At 39.2% G+C, this 8,155-nt stretch overlaps 1 protein-coding gene across 1 annotated transcript in view; it reads right to left on the bottom strand.

Moving 5' to 3' along the window:
* shank3b (SH3 and multiple ankyrin repeat domains 3b) overlaps positions 1–5,963 on the bottom strand; it is a gene marked incomplete in the record, with an annotated part of 36,719 nt that extends 30,756 nt beyond the window's left edge. Inside the window, 1 exon segment of the mRNA XM_035675309.1 lies at positions 5,500–5,963.
* Positions 5,964–8,155: the final 2,192 nt, after the last annotated feature.

The raw sequence follows: 8,155 nt of genomic DNA on the forward strand, positions 1-8,155 counted from the left end.
TGAGGCTAGTTCGTAGTATGGCGGGTGTTGGGTGGTGGCGCAAGATGGCGACCGTGGCAGACGCATGTTTCTGTGGCTGAGCAGTTTTTCGGATCTCTATCCCTCGCCTTTATCCTACAACTCTTAATATTATGCTCTAAATACCTACGAACAGCGTGTAAACAGTCTCCTAGCTTTTTAAATACTTGTCTTTCAGATAATATGGAGTTAATCGCCCTTTTTGCCGACCGGAACACACAAACTCTGCTAAGCTAGAAAGAGCTACATTGCCATTGTGTGTGGAGCTACCTCCGTCAACATGTGGCAAAACGAACAGGGAAAGAAACGTAAAGAGAAAGAACCTCCTGTTCACAAAGAAGGTATGATTTTCGGAGTACCATTAAATATTCACAAGACACCAGCAAGCTCTTCAGCTATTACTGCATCTACTGCTGCTACTTCAGCCAACACGACTACGACTATGCAATCTCTGAAACTCACGCTTGCAATCAAGATGCTGATCTTACTCCTCTGCCTGTATCTGCCACTGATACACCGATTAAGCCAAAAGGAAAAAACAAAAGGCTGAGATGTCTTTAACTGATTTGCAGGACAACATTGTCGCCGCAATTAATGTGCGTGCAGATAACCTGGAGGGCATGGTCACCAGGAACGCAGTGAGCATTGAAGCCCTGAAGAAGTCAGTTGATTTCGCCTTTGCAGAAGTTGAATCACTAAAGACTGATATGAAGGAAGTCAAAATTGCCAGTGAAAGATATGAACAGCAAATAGCAGACCTGCAACTCAAGGTCAATGAGGCTGAAAGATATGGTAGGAGATGGAACCTCAGACTCCATGGTGTCCCTGAAGGCAATCCAGAAGATATCAAGGCCAAGGTTATCAACATCTGCTATGCTATGGTACCTGGCTCTCAGCAGAAAATTGCAGATGATATTGACATTGTCCACCGCCTAGGGAAACACCAGGGGACACCAAACAGACCCAGGACCACCATTATCCGCTTCATGAATAGATCTACAAGAGACCTTTGGAGAACGGCAAAAAAAAGTGAATACCTCAAAAATAATAAGCTGAGATTCGCTGAAGATTTAACTGCTGATGACAAAGCAATGCGAAACAAGCTGTGGCCCATGATTGAAGCTGCAAAGAAAGAAGGAAAGAAGGCACATTTTGCAGGTACCGGTGTCATCATTGATGGAAAAGAGGTACGTCCAGAGCAACTTGATCGATGTCCACTTCTCCCACTGGTGTGGCCCCCCACACTTAAAAGAGATAAAAACAAAACAAACATACATCATCCTCTACTCTTACATCTCACACACAAGACTATTCACAATTTCCTCCAAGGTGATTATTATATTTTGTGTGGACATCACCCTTTTGCACTATTGCACATACTTATAACTGTTTGTGAAGTCTGCTGGGGGATGCTAAAGATCTATATCTAAATTCAAGAAGATATGGCATAGACTGTGGCTCATTACTACAGTGAAATTAGAAATATAAAATTTACTTTTTGTAATTGAAAGACTCTTTTTCATTTTCTCCCCCTTAATTACCCTTTTCTATAATTTAAGAGCCGAATAAATTAAACCACTTTCTACTGATATTGTCTACCTCATGTAGAGATTGTTTAACACTGGATTATATAGTATTACTGTTCTACTTTATTAAGGGATAGACTGTTCCCTATATTCTTCTAGTACTTAAGACTTTTTACCTTTTATAGTACTTGTTCCTAGTACTTTCTTTTTTACTTTTACTGCTAAATTTTACATTCTGAAGGTGATCCTAAAGGTCATTTCTTTATCTTGATTATTAATATCAATGATACTGTAATTTTACTAGTTAACTTGTATGGGTACAATTCGAAGGGTGAAAACGATATATTGCTTGATGTGTTAGAATCTCGCTTCTTACATTGGCTTTCTAAATATCCAAACGGAATGATAGTGATGGGGGGGGGGACTTTAATATTGCTCTGGATGGTCTTCAAGATAGGTGGCCTCCGCGATCCAATTATTATATGGCCTCCAATTTAATACAATTTATGCATAAATTCAACTTAATCGATATATGGAGAGAAAAAAACCCTGGTGTGAGTTCATATACTTGGAGCAGTAAAACATATACTAGCTTATCACGCATTGACTTTTGGTTGATTTTTAACCGTTTTGATAGTAATATTATCGATGTCAATATCCTCATTACTCCTTTAACAGACCACAAAGCAATTTCAATACAAATCTCTCTAAATCCTAATATTCACCATAGAAGTTCATATTGGAAACTGAACAGCTCTATTCTAAAACATGACACTGTGTCTAAAACTGTCCAATCATTAATTGAACGCTTTTGGCAAAAATCTTTTTTTTTGAGTAACTATGTTATTTAAAAGTACATTAGGACAAAATCCAACATTATTGCCCTTTGATCCAACCAGACCGACACTAAACGCAAATTGTTCTCCTCAACACGCAATAGTAACCGAATATCACGCCTATCAAAAGAAGCGTTCAACGCCATATGTAATATATTGGAACAGAACTTATTAAAATCAACTGAAAAAGAATCTGGAACTTACCCTATATATAATAATTAAAAGGAAAGAAGTATCTTAAAAATAATCATAGATCCGCAAAAGTTTACAACAATTTAAAAGATATAATTTAAACTGCTCTTTCTGGTAGGACACTGAAGATGTCATTATTTTGGTCTGCCCTTCTAACCAAATTATGGAAGAATGCAACATGATCTTTCGTTGAATCTCATTTTCCTATGCTGAACAGTATAATTGTTGGCTTCACTAAACAATCTTCTGCAAAAGAAAAACAAATACTATATACAATCTAGATACTTTTAGCCAAACTGGCATATTCATAAATGCGTTACACTAATCAAAAACCTCTCTTCTTATCTTTGAAAATGAAGCCAAACAATACTATTAAGTCTATAAAAATCCATCCAACCATGAAAGCTGTTAAAACTGAATTATGTACACTACAATGTTTTGTATGAAAGCTGCTTCTGTATCGTTGTATCCCCTGGGCGTTTATTGATGTATGATTTGTATGCACCATGTTGACTTAATAAAGTTAACCGTCAAAAAAAAGAAAAAAAGTATGGCGGGGTTACCATAAACATTCGGAGGTGGGATTATACTTTAATCATTTTCTTTAAAGTCTTGGAGGAACAATTGGAAGTACAGAGATGGGAACAAACATCGAGGACAGTCCAGGGGGCGGGCTGTGGCTCAGAGGCAGAGCGGGTCGTCCCCCAATCGGAAGGTTGTTGGTTCAATCCCCGGCTCCTCCTGCCACGTGTCGAAGTATCCTTGAGCAAGATATTGAAACCCAAATTGCTCCTGATGCATAGCATCGGTGTGTGAATGTGTATTAGTAATCGTTTGTGTAAAGGAGCAGTGTGTACCTTTTAGTGGCATCCAGTGGTTGCAGATTACAACCCCTTCACCTCACTAAACTATAGTGACAGTGAAATGCCGTGGCGGACTCCGTATTAGAGGATAAAAACGTCTCATTCTAAGGTAACAAAAGTACAACTATTCCTATATCCAGGTGATTATACACTAATGAAAACATACCTATGAATATTATATTTAATAACCAGCATCAAAGTTATGCCAATCTTCTTATATTCACCTTTAAAAGGTAACTTACATAATATGATGATACACATGTTTTACATCAAAATGTGCAGATATACCTCCACTATCTGTATAATTAGTCCTAGAGCTCTGTGTAAAGAGATAATTTGACTGTAAAGCTTTTGTTTTGGTGTTTGAAATGGGTTTATCAAGGTGTTAGGTTCCCAAAAATGATGAAATATATAAATGAAATAGTATTTAAATGTCTAATAAATTAGTTTCACAAAGATGTAGACTGATACACAAACCCACCAATTAGGCACGCTGAAAGGCAGACTTCTCTTCCTCGTAGTGTGCTGTGGGAGTCATGTACGCTCTTACGAGAATATACACTTGGAAGCTGAGAGTATACAGATTCGGACAGTATCTGAACCATATTTCTGTGCTGTATTATTGCAGCAATATTAATAGAAAAATCAGGATCAGGGCTCTTGAAAATGGTCACCACAGAAACATCAAGCTAATGTACTACTGCTAAGCTAGTTGAGCTAGCAGTAAGGTAGTTAACACAAAATTGGTCTTTTCAGTCGGATATCTGTGGTGGATGTGGTAAATAACAAGTTATATAGATTTAATTGCATTTGTTACCTTATTAGCTGAAAGTCCTCTCACTCCTCATGGATCAAGGACATGTTTTAATTAGTTAAAGTGTAAAAATCAGGTGTACTATTAAGGATTTAGTTAAATGTAACAGGATGTGTGGACTTTTGTCTGCACAGGTTGAGAGATTTGTGTTTGCTGCTACTCCTGAATGATATCTAATAGTTTTATTTAATTAGTTTATTGTACCTGTGGTGGGTTTGTAATATTATTTTATTGTATTAATGTATTTGCATTCATTTACTATTTGATGACCAACATGTACATCTTTTATTATTATTATTGTTATTAATCTGATTTAGTCACTTTAGTTTCTACATTTTATAGGTTTTATTTTCCTGCTGTATGTTGTACGAGACATAACACTGATGCTTGAAAAGTAATTCTTTGACATCTGTATGTCGTAATAAATGAATCTGGGGAAAAAGATCATGTGTAGTAGGTTGTGGGAACCAATCAGGACGGAGACTTTTGACTTGTCAGCAACAGGAACCAGAAGTTAGGGGACAAAAGTGGAAATGGCGGCCGGCAGGAGGTCAGTGATTTCAGACACATCCTGGTTCTATTTAAAGAGATACTCCACCCGAAGACATGAGTTATATGAGTGTACTGTGAGGAAACACGTCAATGCTGCTGTTAAAATTATTTTTACCAAATGTATGAAAAGTTACTGACATAGAGTCGACTGTTTGGGACGACTTTACATTTATATTTATATAAAAAAAACAGTGTTAACGCCCTCTAATCAGAGGAGGGCCAACCTTCCCCAACCTCTGCTTTAAGTGGGAGCATCATTCACAGGAGGGTATGCTAGCTGTTGCTAACCCTCCACTTAGTGTGTTTATATTGTGACGCAGTTGTTCGGACTTTAGACACTGTAGGACCACCGGACTGCGATCTTTACCTCGATCCGACACTGACAGCCTCTCTGAGCCACTAGCTTAGCTACAACACACAGCAACTATTACAAACGTTCATGAATGTGCTTCTAGTGACCGTAAAAAAGCTCCAGCTCCAGTCTGTCAATCACTGCGGTCAGTGTCGAGGCCACGCCCTCTAAAGTCGCTGTCCTTTGCAGGTCTCTGATGCATTATTTGAAATTGACTGAGAGGGAGGGAGCAGAACTAAAGGGTGTACTTTACTCTGACTAGTTCAGATCCAACCCGGTTTAGTTCCAGGCAGATAAATTCAACACTTCCAGTATTAAAGAAAGGCAGTTACACCACCACACTTACCTATCGTCAGCAGTCCCATCAAACTTTTCCAATGGCCTTTACTGATTTCTACTGGTCTCTTCTGGTCTGTCCTGGCCTGGTCTGATCCACTCTACAGAGTCTGGCTGGATTACGGGTTCGGTACTGGTTTGGCCTGATTCTGGCTTCTAGTTCTGTTCCAGCTTGAGGTGCCAGGTTCTTGTGTCTCTGGTTGGGTTGTGGATTTGCTTGGACCTCAGCAGAGCAGCTTTCAGAGAAGTTTTTGGTGGATTGTTGTAATCCTGTGAATGATAGAATGAGTACTTTCTGCTGGAGGTGAATTAGTTTCCGAAGATGCTTTAGTTCCTCTTGTAGAATGAGCAGAATTCGCAGGAGGTGGAAGCAGCTTCACAGTCAACGCTTAGTTTAACTGTAGTTATTGAGTAGTAATCCTGCAGCAGAGTGAGAGATCTCAGAGTTTCAGATTGTATTCTGGGAGCTGCCCTGCCCATCCTGTAGAAAGGGAGGAAAAGAGGGAGGAAGAGCGAGAGGAAGATAGGGAGGAGGCGGGTGGGAGGTAAAGGAGAGGGAGGCCAGGATATGAAGGAGGGGAAGGGAGGGGAAGAAAAAAAAAACAACATGTCAGGAGAGGAGTGTTACAGAGACAGCGGAGCGTGCTGTCTTGCAGTTTAAATCAGAATTGGGTCAGACACAGTTTCATTTTGTGGAGGCCATTTCAGGTTCAGTCAGTTACACAATATGAAGCAGTTGTAACGGTTTGCATGGCAACAAGGACCGACCGAAAGAGTCGTAAACGCTGTTTCTATCTGCTGCTACGCTGGTAGTATTATGTAAAGTTCTAAATATTGATCCGTCTTCCTGTTTCTATTCTCAGGCGAGCACAAAAACTAGAAAACCGGTGGTGGGACTCACTAGTGCAGCAGAATAGTGATTATTGTTAGCCTGAGTTAGCAGTTAGCATTCGTGAAGCTTGTGTCTGCAAACAGAGACACAGTAACTCAGTGATAACAACTGGATTGTGTGTGATGGAAGACAACATAGGAGGAAACAGAGCAGAGCTGCATATAAAGCAAGTGGAGACAGCTGCCATGTTTGTCCAAATGCTTCATCCATCCAGTCAAACTTTGAGAACCGATTCTTAAACTAGCCTCTTCGATTTAATTATATTAAATGCATCTTGTTTTATAAAATAGATTATTAACTTATTGCTGCCCTGTTGTTTAGTGTATGATTTATTGATCGTAATGTTGTTGCTGTTTTATATGATGTAAGGTGATGCTTACTAAACAAAATGCGTTGTTATTATTAACTATATTATTATTCTCAGCTCCGACTTCAGACTTCCGAGGTAAATGAAATGCACCATTAACCTACATATCGGCACTAACATGTACTTGGATTTGCTACGTGCTAAGATAGTCTATGTCGAAAAGACAACCACATTTTGAAGATGGTTAAAAGATAAAAGCAACACACAAAGCATAGTCACATTTTAAATTAAATAATGTTAGCAGAATGTTGTTAGATAGGTAATTAGCTATCAGATTAAACTTTCCAGCTAAACTATAGTAAACTATATGCAGATCAGCTAGTTATCTTTTGCTAACATTATATACGTGATTAGATACATGTGACTCTCATCTTTTAACCAACTTGAAAATTTGGTTTCCAGCTGTTGACCTTTGATATCAGATTAACAGCTAACATCACTCAATTTTATGTCTTTCTGTCATGTTAAAGAAGTTAGTTATTAGCAGCCTTATAGTAGATTACTGTTAGTTTACTGATTAGTCAGTTAGCAGCATACGATGGGCAGTCTGCTATAGGAACCAGCTGTTGACCTTTAGCCTATTAGCAGAGGGCTGTTAGCATACTGGTAGCCAGTTGGTAGCCTGCTAATAGCTAACAGCATGCTAACCAGCTGGCGTGTGTGGGTCTGTGGAACCGGGATGTTTCTATGGCAACGCCGACAGCAGGAGGACATGTTGGAAACAAGAAAACAATAAAAAAATTAAAAAAATGTAAAAAAGACTTGACAAAGATTAGAAGTACTTCCTGTGACCAACACTTCCGGTTTCCCGTCTGGGTTGCCAAGGAAACGGATGTTTGGCAGGAAAAAGCCGAGAAGCTGGACAGCACTGATAACACACACACACACACACACACACACACTGTCATTGTGTGTGTGTTTGACAATGGTCTTGCATTAGTCCGATCCAGACCGTCTGTAAATTCATGTTAATGTTAATGTGACTCTTTAACTCGGAATAATTCAGGAGTTTAGCTGTTAATCTGCGATGGTTTCAGTTGTTTGGTGCTAAATGAAGTTGATTTCCAGCACTTTCTGTCATGCAGTGAAGTTGAGGAAGCATTTGACTACATTTGCATCCATCATGTGTCCAGAACTGATCGGATCCTGATCGAAACCCGTCACACACACACACAGGAACTGGATTCTGAAGCGGCCCAGTTGTGGTCAGATCACAAGGATGCTTTTCATTGTTAGGTGTGAACAAGATGTGTGTGTGTGTGTGTCCTGAAAATGTAGCTCCCTTGGCCATTACCATGGTAACCAATGGCAGGAGATGATAATACACACTGTATTATCATCTCTCTCTGACACACACACACACACACTCTCTATCTTGTCAAGTTTCTCACATCACTGGGAACCTAA

The sequence above is a fragment of the Morone saxatilis genome, unplaced genomic scaffold (genome assembly GCF_004916995.1).
Source record: "Morone saxatilis isolate NCDOM2014 unplaced genomic scaffold, NCSU_SB_2.0 Contig10, whole genome shotgun sequence".
Taxonomy (NCBI): domain Eukaryota; kingdom Metazoa; phylum Chordata; class Actinopteri; family Moronidae; genus Morone; species Morone saxatilis.